Source organism: Sus scrofa, chromosome 13 (assembly GCF_054392235.1).
Source record: "Sus scrofa isolate SSC_HxYL_T2T_F1_AM1 chromosome 13, Sscrofa_HxYL_maternal_Yorkshire_Landrace_v2.0, whole genome shotgun sequence".
NCBI lineage: Eukaryota > Metazoa > Chordata > Mammalia > Artiodactyla > Suidae > Sus > Sus scrofa.
In genome coordinates, this window is record NC_139395.1 from 74533293 (window position 1) to 74550463 (window position 17171).

The 17171-nt window shown below is 42.2% G+C and overlaps 1 long non-coding RNA gene across 6 annotated transcripts in view; it reads right to left on the bottom strand.

Moving 5' to 3' along the window:
- Positions 1 to 52: 52 nt before the first annotated feature.
- Positions 53 to 17171, bottom strand: part of LOC106505658 (uncharacterized) — a 1202834-nt gene continuing 1185715 nt past the window's right edge. For 3 of the 6 annotated variants that reach the window (XR_014823615.1, XR_014823630.1, XR_014823613.1), the window contains 2 exons: positions 14216 to 14283; positions 63 to 185 (listed from right to left, as the gene is read on the bottom strand). This is a non-coding gene — a long non-coding RNA (uncharacterized LOC106505658). Of the gene's footprint in view, positions 186 to 14215; positions 14284 to 17171 lie in introns of all 6 variants that reach the window. The other 3 variants (XR_014823614.1, XR_014823616.1, XR_014823623.1) reach the window with 1 other exon arrangement.

A 17171-nucleotide genomic window follows, 5' to 3' on the forward strand; every position in this document is an offset into this window, starting at 1 on the left:
ACACACATGTACACATTATCAGTCTCACTATGGTTTATAGAATTGCAAAGAAGTGTGCTTACCTGCAGCAGAACTTTCTTTACATAGCAAACAATTGGCCCCTAAACAAGGAAGCTCTGACCTTCCCAGGTCCTCCCCAGAAATGGCACCAGCACAGTGCCCTGTACCCTGGTCAACGAAGAACCCTGTAAGCAAGAAATGACAGCTGTGAGCCTGGCAGGGTCAGCAGATGTGGCTAGAAAAGCACTGCTCCTCTTTCTTCTTTTGTGCTTGGCCCCAGGATCACCGATGCTACCATCTGTGGACCTTTCAGTCCCCATTCACCTCCTTCTTCTTGCCTCCATTCACTTGCACCATCTGCTCCCGCCTTCATTTCATCCTTCCAGAGCCTACCCAGTCATCCATAGCTCTGTCTTACAATAGGGGTCACAACAAATGATCATGGAACAAAAACATCTCAGCAAGCAGGCTTCTTGGATTAAGCCCTGGTTATTAAAATCCCAAAGGAAAACACAACCATTTACCATTTATTTTTAATTGGGTAACTTTATCCTGAAAGAAGGTATCGTACTGAGTGGCTCACGCTTCTTCTTGCTTGTGTTCATTGATAAGGAGCTCCGCAAACCAGGGAAAAAGGAAACTTACAGTTTCCTAGACTTTTGTCTTAGAGTTCAAGAATTAACTTTAATAGTATATAATTAAGGCTGATGTTATATGAGAGAAACTGCGAATCAAAAAAGCCTCACTGCACTTTTAATGTCTGGCTTCTACACTGTATTAGTAGCAAGGGATACACACATACTGGGAAGAGACATTTTTGGCTCCCTTCTGGTTTCAGTATTAACTGTATATTTGTTTTTTAATGTGTTAAAGAACACTACTACCTTGATCTAAGCAGCCAGTGATCTCTTGCCTGGATTATTGCAATAGCTTCAATAATGTCTTTTTGGCTTCCACCCTTGGCTGCTGAAGTTCATTCTCAACAAAGCAGCCAGAGTGATTCCCTTAAAGCAAAAGTCAGGCCATGCGACCACCCTGCCCGGGACCCTTCTTCATTCCCCATCTCACTGTAAGCCACCTCCTCACGGGAGTCCACCAGGCCCTGTGATGCCTGTGGGCCCCCAGGTCCTGCTCTGACCTCCCCTTACTACCATCCAGGCTCTCACTCCTTTCCCTCACCTCTGGCCTCTGGGTTACACAACAAAGTGGGGGCCCCCCCCACCTCAGGGCCTTTGCACTGGCCATTCCCTTTGCTTCATGTAGACGTGTAACTTGTTCCCTTACATCTTCCAGGTCTTTGATCAAATTCTCCTCCTTAGAAAATTTTCCCCAGATTACCTGATATATCCAAACCATACCCCCAGTCTTATCACCCTCTATTTTCCTTCTATGTTTTATTTTCTCTCAAAGCACTGATTAACTTCTAAAATACTATAAGCCTTACTTCTAAGAATATCCTCCTAATTGGCACAACATTGTAAATCAGGTATACTTTAATTTAAAAAAAGTTGAAAAAAAGAAATCCTCCTCACTCCAAGAGTATAAACTCAGTAGAGGAGGTCAGAGATCTGTGCCTCTGTGTTTACTCCTGTGTCCCAAGGACCTGGCACTTAATAAGTGCCCCCACAATGTTTATTGAACAAAAAAATGAATGAATTTCACAGTTATGGGAGACACTGCTGATTGACCCAAAAATTCCTCTCTTCCTTGATAAGAACCTCCGTTTTGTTTGGGGCAATGTTGTGCCCAGCCGCAAGGAGTCACATTTGCTCTAAGCCTGTCATAGCCCAGCCCCCTTCCCCATGATCCTTTGCAGCTGTCAGTGGCCACACAACACAGTTATGGCTAATGTAACGTAGAGAAAGTCTGCTTGGCAGCCATGGAGAACAGTGAGAAAGGAAAGCTTTTCCTTCATAATTAAAGGAAAAGACCTCTTTCCTACTCACTCCTGTAGGGATGAAGATCAAGCTCCATACTGGTTTACTCAATAAAACCAGCCAAGCTAGTCCTGACAGCCAAAAATAGTTTCTCTATGGAATCATGTATTTCAGAAAAAGCAAAACTAGATTTGCTTATAGATATATTCTGTTTTTATCAGAAAAAAATGATATATCATTTTTTCCCTTCTCTTTATCAGGACATAACTGCTGCATATAGAAGTTCCCTGGGACAGGGGTCAAATCTGAGCTGCAGCTTCCAGCCTACACCACAGCCGTAGCAATACTAGATCCAGGCCACATCTGAGACCTACACCATAGGTCACAAAAATGCCAGATCCTTAACCTACTGAGCAAAGCAAGGGATTGAACCCGCATCCTCATGGATACTAGTTGGGTTCTTAACCCACTGAGCCAGGGTGGGAACTCCTTCTGTAATTTATTTATTTATTTATTTAGTCTTTTTTTAGGGCTGCACTGGAGGTATATGGAAGTTCCCAGGCTAGGGGTCAAATTGGAGCTGCAGCTGCTGGCTTACACCACAGCTACAGCAATGCCAAATCCAAGCCTCGTCTGTAAACTACACCACAGCTCCTGGCAACATTGGATTGTTTAACCCATTGAGCGAGGCCAGGGATTGAACCCTTATCCTCACAGATACTAGTTGGGTTCTTGACCTGCTGAGCCATGATAGGGACTCCTTCTGTTATCATTTGTAAATTAAGAGTTTAATTAATTAATTTTAGAATTGTGAATTTTTTTCCTTTCTATTTTGGCTGTACCCATGGCATATGGAAGTTCCTGGGCCAGGGTAAGTCTTCCAATTCTTTACCTTTTATACAAAAGCACATTTAAGTAACAGATTTACTTTGTCCCAGGAGCCCTTTCTTAGTCTTCCATGGTGACGGTTCTCTCTAACACACTTAAGAGGTCAAAAACTGGTGACCTTCAAACTAGAATTAAAAGGATGGGTTTGGTCCTTGTGGTAATTTGAGTTTTTGAATGAACTGACAACATTTAGAAAATGAAGAGCACGGAGTTCCCGTCGTGGTGCAGTGGTTAACGAATCCGACTAGGAACCATGAGGTTGCGGGTTCGGTCCCTGCCCTTGCTCAGTGGGTTAACGATCCGGCGTTGCCCTGAGCTGTGGTGTAGGTTGCAGACGCGGCTCGGATCCTGTGTTGCTGTGGCTCTGCGCAGGCCGGTGGCTACAGCTCCGATTTGACCCCTAGCCCGGGAACCTCCACATGCCCAGGGAGCGGCCCAAGAAATAGCAAAAAGACAAAAAAAAAAAAAAAAAAAAAAAAGAAAAAGAAAATGAAGAGCACACACAGAAATACTGATTTCTTTTTAAAAAATGGGAAGATTTGGTCATGTGTGGGAACAATTTTCTTTAGCTAAGTAGGTAGTCCCTGTTGGCCAGAGACCCCAATGAACCAACAAGTGTATTACCTGCTAGGATCCAGCTTGCCATTTGTATTGGCATCCTCTTGTGCGAATATGTAGAGTCTGACTTGTTCAGGATAGCTGCGGTACGTGTCTGGTATATCAGAGTAATTATTACCATGCACTGCCCCATTCCATTTTCCAAAGGGTACCAGTTTGGACAGTAAATTATAAGGCCCACAGAGGTGCTTGGAGCACTGTGCTGGGTCTATGAAGTCTTAGACAATCAATATTCACACTTAGCCTCCCTTGACAATAAAGGGGGAATTAGGTTTCTTCAATGGTTTGTTCCCCTGCGATTTATTCATAAAGGACATCATTTTCATTAAGTTTTAAAAAATTTATTCTAGTTTTTCTTTTAGTAACTTGAGAAAAAATCTTTGATGTTAAATTCCTGACAATACTTATGTTCCTAGTTTCCAGAAACCACAGTTTCCAAAGCTCATCCAAGTGGAGAACTTTTTTTCTTTTCTAATAGCTGCACCTGCAGCATATGGACGTTCCCAGGCTAGGGTTTGAATCAGAGCTGCAGCTTCGAGCCTATACCACAGCCACAGCAATACCGGATCCGAGCTCCATCTGCTACCTATAGCGCAGCCTGTGGCAATACTGGAGCCTTAACCCACTGAGCAAGACCAGGGATTGAACCTGCATCCTCATGGACACTGTGTCAGATTCTTAACCCACTGAACCACAATGGGAACTCCCTGGAGAGTTCTTTCCAATTATGGGAAATTAAAAGCAATACTCTATCTAGCAATGTGTCTCTTTTTTTACTCTACTTCTCATCTTCCAGTGCTGGGACTGGGAGCCACTGTCATGGAATGTGCATTTCAGCATCTATTATCCTGCAAATCCCAGAGTTTCAAGGGGATGAAAGATGGATCCTGTTTGCTTTATGCAGACCTAGAGGGGAGAGAGCAGGGAAACCTGCTCTGGGAACAGGCATAAAACCAGATATAGTAAGACTATTTCATAGCCCCTTCAAAATGTTGACAATTTTATTAACTACTCACTTTCATATGTCAGGAATATGGTGAATAGTTTGGGATTCAAAAAAATACTTTTGTATACATCTTTCACTGCTATAGTAATATTTTCAGATACACCAGAGCCTATTCAAGTCCCAAGTATGTTGGATGATTTGCAAAAATGATTATTTCTGATACTACTTAATGCTGCAAATTACTGAGCCTTCCTGCCATTCCATCCATCTCAGACTTGACAGGTAAAGTAGGGAAGATTTTGCAAGATAGTAAAATGTTGGACAATTTATGGTTTCAAACTCGTGTATAGTTTTCATGACTCACCCAGGAGCTCTTCCTGACGTCACGTGCTATTTCCACTGTGGTTGAGGAAGCAAAGGCATGAGAGTGTTTCTCAGGGAGACAGACACAAAGCAAGGAGTTCAGAGTCCCAGGTGCCAGTCATGGCCTTGTTTCTAGCTTTGATCTTGGCTGGGTCATTTCAATGTCTTCCTCCCCTCCCCACCTCGGCCTTTTATTCTTGGCCTTGAACGTAAGGGTTAACCATGGCCAAGGGGTGTGAAATTTTGCAGTCAAAACCGTCTCAGTGACTTAACTCAAGTGTATGTTTTGTCTGTTCTGGGTATGGAGATTCTCTGAGTTGGATCCCTGGTCTAGGCTACTTTAGTCTCAGTCTTGTGGAGTCTTTTGATCAGTACATACATCTGTAATCACTGATTGCCAGGGCAGAGAAAACTTGAAGTGAGCACTGCCTCTTAAATGTTTTTACCTGCCAGTGGCAAATAACACTTCTACATACATTCCACCGGCCAAAATGAATTGCAAGGTCAAGGTCAAGCCTGACTTCAAAACACTGTAATTTTGGTTGCATTAGTAACGTCTGCCACAGGATGGAACTAAGTCAGAGGTTTTCCTGTGTGTGTGGAGGGGGTGGGGGTATGAATGTGTGTATGCATACAAGCTTACACACACACACACACACACACACATACACACACGATTCAGAAAACTGTGCTAAAATGAAATTTATGTGGATGCATGAATAAATAAAAATAACAAGTAGAACAGCTGAAATTGATAATTTTAGCTCTCACCCCACTTCTACACTTAAGGGGGACCATGGTTTTGATAATCCCTGGACTGTTCTTAAATGTTTTGATGTGATGCAATGGCTAGGAACTGAGTAACTTCATAAGCTATTACCTTAAAAATAAGAGACTAAAATGAACCCATCTAGGAAACAGAAATAGACTCTCAGACACAGAGGACAAACCTGTAGCTGCCAAGGGGGAGGGGCTTGGGGGAGGGCTGGAGTGGGAGGTTGTGGTTAGCAGATGTAAGCTATAATACATGGAGAGAATAATCAACAAGATCCTACAATATAGCACACAGATATGTCTGTGTGAGTGTGAGTGTGTGTGTGTGTGTGTATGTGTGTGTGTGTGTATGTGTGTGTGTGTGTGTATATACATGAATATATGAAACACTTTGCTGTACAGCAGGAATTAACCACTATAAATCAATAATACTTCCATAAAAAAGGAGACCAAATGCAGATATGACCAGAATAATGTATCTCATAACATCTGTACTATATGAGAAAGTCAAGCAACCGACAAGGAAATGAAAAGAGAGACAGAAAACTGATCAAATTTGGGTCTGAATAAATACAATTCCAATAACACAGAGAGGATTTGGGCCCCCAAATTCCTGTAAATATATTCTTAGCTACCACTGACAATAGTTTACTATTCACATTAAGGAGCAGAAAAATTTAGATCCTTCTATTAGGTAGGGAAGATATGTCTTATGCAGTTGTTAATGGATGCATGGGCAATGTGGCTTTCAGTTAAAGAAAAACAGAAAGATAGATAAAAGAGTCTAACAGTGTGATTGGTAGAGAAACTAACTGAAAAGCCAAGTAGGCAGAAAAATGGTAAGGTGATTTGTAAGCCAAAGCCAGAACTGGGAAGAGAACCTGGATGTGTTCGGAGGCAAAAATCATTCTAAGAAACCAGACTCTGAATTATGAGGCTATTCTTAAACTTGACTTAATGAGCATGTTCACTGCATGTCTGCGATGTGTGAAGTGATGCTACAGGAACCAGAGAAAAGGATAGTACAAGAAAAACACACCAGAGTGCCTGTCCATGGGGAGCTTACGTCCCACTGTGAGAATGAGGATAATGCATTGGTAGGGAAAAAAGGTGACAGAAATGTCATCTCTGCCCTTGGCTGGGTGGTAGTTGGAAGGTGGAGGTGGAGGATGTAGGCATACGTAATAACAACCTAACAAAGTTCCCGAGCCGGTGGGCCACATTTTTATTTTTCTCAGGAGAAAGTGTAAGTAAACCATGATGGTTGCTGGAAGTAGGGAGCACATTTCTATAAGGAGAGGAGAAGGGTTTAGTAGAAGGGCGTCCTCACAGTTCTTTATTACACTGCTGGACTAGCATTGACACAGGGCTGGTTAGAGTGGTGGTGACAGCTTCTGCTACAATTGCCCAACTTGTAATGATGACATCAGACCATTGCCTGTGACTGCAAAAAAAGCCACAACGTGGACAAGGAGCAGTTGGGAGGCCTTTTAGTGTCATTATCTTAGAATGGCAAGCACTGAAGGGATCTAGAACTCACTCATTTTCCTTCATAAAAATCGCTTATAGACTTACACTAGCAAGCTAAAAGCCCCATCAAAACTAAGGACCCAAGAAGACGGATCTTAGGATCTAAGAGGACTTCTCTTTAGTCTAGACATCAAGAGATTTATCCTATGAAAATAATTCACAGAGCAGACAAAACTTTATGCACAAAGATGTTCATGTCAGCATTATTTAAAACCTGCATGGTGGAAACAAACTCAATATTTGATCTTCCCTGAGTCAGCAGTAGCTACCTTATGAATTGTTTCTCTGCTTAAGTGAGTCAGCATCAATTTCTGTTTGTTACTGGTAATCCTGACTGATAGATATGGAAAGAAATGGACAAATAAAATAGTACAACCAAAATAATGAAATTTTCGGATGCAGTGACTGTCTCTGGATACTGGGGTTCTCTGCCCCCCCTCAACCTTGCACTGCCTCTACTGGCTTCTCTGTATTATTCCCAGATGTCATGATTACAGTAATTTATGAGTAATGCAAGTAAGTACTTTCATAATTTAAGACAATTAAAAGGAGGAATATATATAAATTATTTTTTCAAAGAGATCATAGTAGTAGTGAAATCAGACAGATCCATGAGAGCAGAATGTAGCAAGTAACATCTTGGAGAACTTCCTGCCCTGGGAGGGCAGCATAGAAGGAATTACTTTACAGGATGGAATCATACATTGGGCTTGAGATTCATTGCTCTTCAAACAGAAACATAACACAACTTCCTGGTGGACCAGAGCTTGGGCACTGCCTTATGCTCTCAAGATTGCCATTGTTTAATTATGAGCTTCCTGTGGGCCTGGGCTTGTAATCAGGAGGCAGCCTGACAGAGCACTTCCTCTAAATTAGAAGACTTAGTTCAGGTTCTGTCACTCACAGATGAGCAAGTACATAATAAACACTTACTCTGATCCCAAAGTGATGTGCATGCTTTGCATACATTCTTTCTTTGTAATTTTTTTTTTTTTTGGTGAGAAATGCTAAATATTCTTTATTTGATACATTACATAAACCACACCAAAATGCCGTTTCATAAATAAAAGGCAGTATTTTAGACACAGAGAATTTTAATAAAATTGGCATAGTTAAGATATGCCAAAAAGATAAAGTAGACATTGTCAGTTCATCTTCAGCTCTTTCCTTAACAGGCTAGCAAAACACAGGTGAATCTTACTCCATTCTATGAGACAGTGAAGGAAGCTTCTCTGTATTTAAATATATTAATATAACCAGTTATAGAAATCTAAATATAAAACCAGTCTCCTAGAGGTTTTGAGAAGGTATTCACCATCTTCTTGAAAAATTTAACATTCCATATTCAAATCTAACCACCTCTTTCGAAGGGGAAAAAGTGATAGTACTTGTTGAACTGCAATTACTACTAAAATTCAAAAAGCTGAGGATATTCATCTAGCCACAAACCAACCTGATTTAAATCAGGACTGTCCAAACAGAAACATTCCATCAGCCATACATGATCTTAATTCTAGTGTATGAGATCAATTTAAATATGGTACATATATAAAAGTCATGAGACATTTCAATTTTGTAATAGATGAGGCAGTGGCCAACTATTACTCATTAATAGCTTTTTTTGAGATGAGGAACCAAGTCTGCCCTTCTCCTTTCTTCCTAATGCCAACGAAGACCATTTTTGTTCCAAGGATGTACTTCTTGGGATTCTCCACATACTCTATCAATGTCTCTCTCCCCAGGGGATGCCCTTGTTCTTGCTGGCATCTGTGTAAGTGAATCCAGGAGGCTGACCTGTCTTCTATCCAAATAGACCCTGGAGGTTTGGGCCAACCTTGTGCTTGCCTCCCTTTACTACAGTATGGCACTGGGCACACTTCTGAACAAAAATCTTCTTACCCTTCAAATATAAAATGGGAAAAATACAGTCTTTTCAGCAAGTGTTGCTGGAAAAACTGGACAGCTGCATGTAAATCAATGAAACTAGAACACACCCTCACACCATGCACCAAAATAAACTCAAAATGGCTTAAAGACTTAAATATAAGACAAGACACCATCAAACTCTTAGAAGAGAACATAGGCAAAACATTATCTTGACATCAACCTTACACAGGTTTTCTCAAGTCAGTCTCCCAAAGCAACAGAAATCAAAGCAAAAATAAACCAATAGAAATCCTGTGAAATCAGATTGTTATGATCATTATACAACTACAGATGTGATAAATTTATTTGAGTAATAAAAAAAATGGAAAAAAAAAAACCAGTGGGACCTAATCAAACTGACAAGATTTTGCACAGCAAAGGAAGCCATAAAAAAAAACCAACAAAAAGACAACTTACAGAATTGGAGAAAATAGTTTCAAATGATGCAATGGACAGGGGCTTAATCCCTACAATATGCAAGCAGCTTGTACAACTCAACAGCAGAAAAGCCAAAAACCCAATGGAAAAATGGGCAACAGACCTGAAGAGACATTTCTCCAAGGAAGATAGACAGATGGCCAACAAGCACGTGGAAAAATGCTCAACATCCTTGATTCTTAGAGAAATGCAAATCAAAACTACCATGAGGTACCACCGCACACCAGTCAGAATGGCCATCATTAAGAAGTCCACAAATAAAAAATGCTGGAGAGGTTATGGAGAAAAGGGAACCCTCCTGCACTGTTGGTGGGAATGTCAGCTGGTACAACCACTATGGAGAAGAGTATGGAGGTACCTTAGAAAACTATACACGTGACCCAGCAATCCCACTCCTGGGCATATATCCAAACAAAACTTTCCTTGAAAAAGACACATGCACCCACATGTTCATTGCAGCACTATCTACAATAGCCAAGACATGGAAACAACCTCAGTGTCCATCAACAGATGATTGGATTAGGAAGATGTGGTACATATACACAATGGTCATGAAAAAATGAAATAAAGCCATTTGTAGCAACATAGAGACTCTCATACTGAGTGAAGTAATTCAGAAAAGAGAAAGACAAATACCATGTGACATTACTTATACCTGGAATCTAATATATGGCACAAATGAACCTTTCCACAGAAAAGAAAATCATGGGCATGGAGAACAGACTTGTGGTTGCCAAGGGGGAGTGGGAGGGAGTGGGCTGGATTGGGAATTTGGGGTTAATAAATGCAAACTATTGCCTTTGGAATGGATAAGCAATGAGATCCTGCTGTATAGCACTGAGAACTATGTCTAGTCACTTATGAAGAAGCATGATAATGTGAGCAAAAAGAATGTATACATGTATGTGTAGCTGGGTCACCATGCTGTCCAGTATAAAATTGACAGAACACTGTAAACCAACCTTAACGGAAAAAATAAAAATCATTATAAATGAAAAAAAAATTTTCTTGTCCTTCTCAACATAATCCATTTTATTTATTTTTGTTTTTTGGCTTTTTAGGGCTGCATCCAAGGCATATGAAAGTTCCTAGGCTAGGGGTTGAATCAGAGCTGCAGTTTCCAGCCTACACCACAACCACAGCGATGCCAGATCTGAGCTGCATCTGTGAACTTCACCACAGCTCACAGCAACGTCAGATCGTTTAAGCTACTGAGTGAGGCCAGGGATCGAACCTGCATCCTCTTAGATACTAATTGGCTTCATTATCACTGAGCCATGATAGGAACTCCCAACATCACCCATTTTAAATTGTTCCTTCGCAGTGTGCAACAGAGAAGTGGCCATTCGCAAGCTGGATGTCCCACTCTCTCCTTTCAGTGAATTTTTAAAAAGCTTGCTAGGTTGGTGCTGTCATCCTTATTGTTCATGATTCCAAGTCACTTTCTCCCTATGAAGGGGATGGTTTGGGCTGAATGATTTTCTCAGTCTCAGTCTGTTTCACTTGCTATGACTGTGAATTTAGATCTTAGCTCACAGCGTATTCCTGAACCCTTGTCCTATCCACTTTGTCCCCATCCCTCCATTGCTTGGATCTACCTCTGGATTCCTCCTCTTGCGATGGAGCAATAGTCTTTTTTCTTTGGACATCCCCCTCCCCCATCATCCCCCAAGACAGACCACATGGAGAAGCAAATCCATGAGGTGGGGGGATGAGGAATGCATGTTGTTTCTTCAGAGCAATGTTTCTTAGGGTGTGGCCTTGAGTCCACTGCAGGCCTCAGGCATCTGTATGGATGGATGGTAAGCGTACATCCGGGTGTAAGTCTTCTTCAGAGGCAGCAGACACAAGCCCATAGATATACATTTTTATGCACAACTAGGACTATTTATTAATAAAGTTAAAAAATGGGCAACTAAAACTTGGTTTCCATAAACTAAAATTGAGACATTATGAGGGTTTGCTAAAGATTTTAATTTTATATCCTATCAACGAGTCTGGCAACCACCCAACGCTTTGGCAATGTTACAAAGCTTTCATGGAGAATGCACAAGCATGAGGTGAAGGAATTCTTAGGACTTTCTGGAAGGGTGCTGTAGTAAATGGGCTGCATCCTTGCTGTCTTAGCTGGTCTTGGTCTTACATTATTGCTCTTGTTGTTGCATGAATTAATATAGTTGAGAAATTACATTGGGATATGCTTTGGTTGATCATTACGTTTAGTGAAAGAGGAAATTTCAGAGATTTTACTGTTACTGTGTTCACTCCATTGCTTAGCCAGCTTGGAGTTCTTTTGCTCGAGAAAGTCAGAATACATAGGATGGACAGAGGTAGGTGTTTGCACTGCTATATTGACTCAAGATCTAAAAAGTCGGAGAGCCACTGACTTATGTTCTAGCCAGATATCTTTCGTGCTTAGAACATGGCTACTGTGCTAGCTTCAGGAGTCTCCGTGCTGCCTGAGATGCTTGGGCAGCCACCATATTCCAGTCAAGCAAACTGACTGGGCTGCTTTAAATTTATGTCAGGCCTGTCCCTGGAAAAGCAGAGCATCCTGGGATTATCCATCCCCATCCCCCAAGCGCTCTCTGTGCCAGGCTTGGGCTTAAAAGAACAGTGTGGTGACACTTTCATTTTTCTGAAACACTCAAGCATAAATCTTGCTGATGATATTTTGGCTCAATGCCCTGGGCAGGGATGCAGTTGATGAATATGAAAAGCTATAACCCTTTTTCTGCAAAGGTAGTCCCTACCTTACTAGCTCATATCCCTTCATCCAGAAATCTTTCCTGATCTCTCCAAGCAACTGTGGCATTTACCACTTTACTGTGCAATTTTATTTTTAATTTGTCCCACTGTCTGCAGTGTCTGCCGAGGACAGAGACCATGAGTGACCATGAGAGGTCACTCATCTCTGTATGCTCTGTGTATAGCCCGGTGCTGGGATGGGGTGAATAAACACTTGTTGGATTGAATTCAACTTGGAAAAGAATGGTACAGACAGGGAAGTCCAGCCTCTGTCTATCCAGTCACAGTGGGTGTTGTTAAAGGGATGGCTTAAAGAGGGCACCCAGCCATTTTTAAAAGCAGGATAGGCCTCCAGACCTCAAGTCAGGACAGGAGAAAGGGGGAGACATTGAGGATAAAGTTTGGAATAACCTATCTTAGCTGAATGCTTTTCACCTGCCAAGTCCTGGGAGAATGGCTTTCCATCCATTACTTCAGTTAATCCTCTCAATAGCCCCAAGTTGGGGCATCTGTAAGCCCACTAGAAAGGAACCAGAGAATTGAAGTTTGGCTTATAAGTCTACATGGCATGGAAAGAGCAGAGCTGAGAATCCAAATCCAGACCACTCTGTTTCCAAAAAGCCCTTCTTTACCACAGTGGAGGATCTTCACTATGATGGCCTTATATGACCACAGGTGGGACACTTGGTGCAGGAGGAGGGGCAGAACAGAAGGGAGGCGGGTGTGCTCTGAGCCTTGGCACACACCAGGGGCATTTAGTCCCCAAAAAACAGGAGGAAAGCAAGAGTGGGACTGTGTCCTGTGCCAGGTGCAATCATGGTCCTCTAAAGAGGCCTGTAATCTGACCCCTGGGAGCTGGGAATACAATACCTTATTTGGCAAAAGGGACTTTGTAGATGTGTGAAACTAAGCAGCTTGAGATGCAAAATTATCCTAGGCTATTTGGACGGCTCAATATAATCACTAAAGTCCTTAGAAGAAAGATGCAGGAGGGTCAGAGCCAGAGAAGGAGATGTGATGACAGAAGCAGAGGTGCAGGGAGGTGGGACCGTGAAGCAATGAACTCAGCGGCCTCTAGAAGCTGGAAAAGGCAAGGAAATGAGTTTTCCTCTAGGGCTTCCAGAAGGAACACAGCCTTTCCAATGCCTTGCTTTTAGAGCAAAAATCTGAGACCGAGACTAATTCTAGATTTCTGATCTTCAGAACAATAATACATGTGTATCCTTAAGACACCGAGTGTGTGGTGGATCATTACAGTGGTGAAAGGAAACTAAGACAGGGCAGAATATTGACGATGCAGAGGACTTGAGGTGGAGAAGGGATTTCTGGGGTCATGTTGGTTTGGAGAGGAATGGAGCAGGGATGGCCCAGGGTTTTCATAGTGGCCTCGGGATGCCCACCCTGCTTGCTAAATGCAGATCTCTGGGCCCCACCTTAGACCCTCCCAGTCAGACTGCTCATACAGCACCCCTCTGACAGAGGATGACATTAAGCTATGGCCTACCTGCACAGGTAAATAAGTGGAAGCAACTGTCGAGGGGATACTGCTTTGCACTGGTCTTTGGGGAGAGGAACATTCAGAGTAGATAGAGGATAAAGAGGCTCTTCCCTGCCCCTGACTAGTTGTGATCATGAATGTTAACTATCCTTTTGTGATGTCTTTTTTTTAATGGTGAATGTGTTCCAGTGAAGTGTTAGGTGTGAGGACACACAATGGTGAACAAAACAGGACTCCTTAGCCTCTCCCAGAAGCTACATTCTGGTGGGAAAACAGAACAGACTTGGATTAGATAGACATGCAAGCACATATCACAAAGGATGAATGCTAGCCTGGAAAAGTCTGGGGAGCTATGAGCCTCTCATGGAGGAGCTGGCCAGTCTGCGGTTTTGGGGGAGCTACAAACCCCTCCCTTCAGGAAGTGATACCTGAAGCATGAATGAGAGGTAACCACTGGAAGGGAAGTATGTGGGGGAGGTGATAGTATAGCAGAATGGCACATGTAGCAGCCCTGAAGCAGGGGCCTGGAGGGCGGGGTGTGAAGGTGAGAGTAGCTGAGGTGAGGCTGCAGTGAGAGCAGTGCCTTGGGGACCGTGGAAGAAATCTTACCTTCTCCAAAGCAAGGAGCAATGTCATCAGGTTTGGCCATTCACACTTGGCTGCCAGGTGGGAGATACCTTGATGTGGGGAGGGGAGGACAAGGAGACACGGATTAGGATGTGGTGGAAGTAACTTCCACAGCGCCTGAGAGCCAGAGACTGCCTAGTAACCCTTAGCCTTGCCCCGTAATTCCACAGGACTGCCAGGCAGGATCATCTTTTAAAGGAATTGGGGTTTTTAGCTCACCCTCCACCTCAGCGTGAGAATAAATGAATAAATGAGTTTGCATCTTTCCACACTTCAGCAGATCAGCCCATGGAGGCAGCGTCCATGGGGAAGAAGGTGAAATGGCCATGTCTATTAGCACTGCAACAGCATTCAAACAATGGCGTACAGGCCAGGAATACACTGGAGAGTTTTCCTATGGATTATGGCTCTGGGAGCAGCTTAGACATAGGTTTCGATTCTAGAAATGGCAAAAAAGGATTATTCTCACCCAGAGACAATTATGATCTCTGAGCATAAGATCCAGAAATCACAGCAACAGTCAGTCAGTATAATTACAAACACATCAACAGAAGCTGTGGTTTTTCATCACAGTGACAAGGATTCCTGAAAGACCAACTAAAAGAAGATGAAGACTTGACAAAAGGTAAAGAAGGCAAAATATTGATGCCATCTGCCATATTTTTATGAGCTAATATGACCAGAAAATATTGATTACTATAAAAATTCCTTGAAGTCAGACCTGCCATTCACTTTCATGACTAATTTACCATAATACTATATAGTTTTTAACAGTAAATCCTTGTTTTTGGATATGAGCACGAAAATAAAAATGAGTTAAATTGATCTGAATTGTTATTTATTCTATCTGGCACTTCCTGACTGTGTGACCTTGGACAGATTACTTCAATTCACTTGCCTTTTCTTTTTTCTCATTTTTTTCCAGTGGGAATAGCAAGAGTTCTCATCCTAATGGGCTGCTGTGAGATGAGGTGTGGTGCTGTGGTGAAGCCTTATAATAAGCAGACATGTGGTCCACATGGTCTCAGATTAGCTATTTTAACTATTAAAGCCTAGCTATTTTAACACCTTTTTCCTTTTTTTTTTTTTTTTTTTTTTCTTTTTAGGGTCTCAGGTGCAGCATATGGAAGTTCCCAGGCTAGGGGTCGAATTGGAGTTGCAGCTGTTGTCCTACACCACAGCCATAGGAATGCCAGACCCAAGTCATGTCTGTGGCCTTCACTGCAGCTTGCAGTAATGCTGTATCCTTAACCCCACTGAGCAAGTCCAGGGTTTGAAACTGCAGCCTCATGGTTGCTAGGCAGGTTCATTATCAGTGAGCCACAACAGATGCTCCCCTATTTTAACTTTTAAAGGTTAGCTATTTTGATGTGCTAGACATCCCTAGCGCCTTGCGGGTTGTAGCTTCCCCACTCTTTGCTTTGCCTTCGTGTTCTCTTGATGGGTCTTATGTCCCTGTCTCAGCTCCAGCCCCACTTTTGACTTTTGTAATGTTGAGGCCAGACTTTGCTTTGATGGCCACAGATAGGGGGTGCTAGAGAGACACTGCAAAGCTGGATGAGGTGGGATTTGAGCCTTCTTGCCTGCAGCTCGCTCCACTGCATCCAGCACTTAGTCTTTTTTTCAGAATAGCTATTTAGAGGACAGTTTGTGGACAGTTTGGTATCTAGCCATTAATTCTTTGTATTAAACTCTGTCCTTCCAACTCTTTGTATTATATTCCAGCTTGGGGTTGTTTATGTATCCTGACTAGATCTTGACAGAAACAGTGTAATAGTGTCTCTTGATGAACAGAAAGACGTTCTTACTTTGAATATAATACAACCTATCATAGAAACTGTACAGTTTTCAAAAAGTAGAAAATCCAGGCAGTTGCTGTTTTGGCTCAGCATGTTAAGAACCCAAGGTTGTCTCTGTGGGGATGTGGGTTCAATTCCTGGCCTCCCTCAGTGGGTTAAGGATCCCGTGTTGCCATGTGCTGCACAGTTGAGGATGCTGCTTAAATCTGGTGGTGTTGTGCCTGTGGTGTAGGCCAGCAGATGCAGCTCTGATCTGACCCCTAGCTGGGAACTTCCACATGCCAGGGGTTCAGCTGTATGAAGAAAGAAAGAAAAAAGATCTTAAAAAGTAGACAATCCAAAAGGAAAATGGCAAGAGGTTTTTTTGGTTATTGTTGTGTGGCAGCTTGACATGGGATCTCAGTTCCCAGGCCAGGGATTTAACCCTGGCTGAAGAGGTGAAAGCACAAGGTCTTAACCACCAGACCACCAGGGGAGTCCTAAACCAGAGGTTTGAAAATGTACTTCAGTTTGATTGGGTCCTATTGGTTTATTTTTGCTTTTATTTCTGTTGCTTTGGGAGACTGACCTGCGAAAACATTTATAAGGTTGATGTTAGAGAATGTTTTACCTATATTCTCTTCCAGGAATTTGATGGTGTCTTGTCTTATATTTAAGTCTTTAAGCCATTTTGAGTTTATTTTGATGCATGGTGTGAGGGTGTGTTCTAGTTTCACTGATTTGCTTGTAGCTGTCCAGGTTTCCCAGAAATGCTTGCTGAATAGACTTTCTTTTTCCCACTTTATGTTCTTGCCTCCTCTGTCAAAGATTAGTTGACCATAGGTGTCAGGGTTTTTTTTTTTTTTTTTTTTTTTTTTTTTTTTTTTTTTTTTTTTTTTTTGGGAGGGGGGAGTTCTCTATTCTGTTCCATTGGCCTGTATGTGTGTTTTGGTACCAGTACCACACTGTCTTAATGACTGTGGCTTTGTAATATTGCCTGAAGTCTGGGAGAGTTATGCCTCCTGCTTGGATTTTGTTCCTCAGAATTGCTTTGGCAATTCTGGGTCTTTTGTAGTTCCATATAAATTTTTGTATTGTTTGTTCTAGTTCTGTAAAAAATGTCATGGGTAATTTGATAGGGATTGCACTGAATCTGTAGA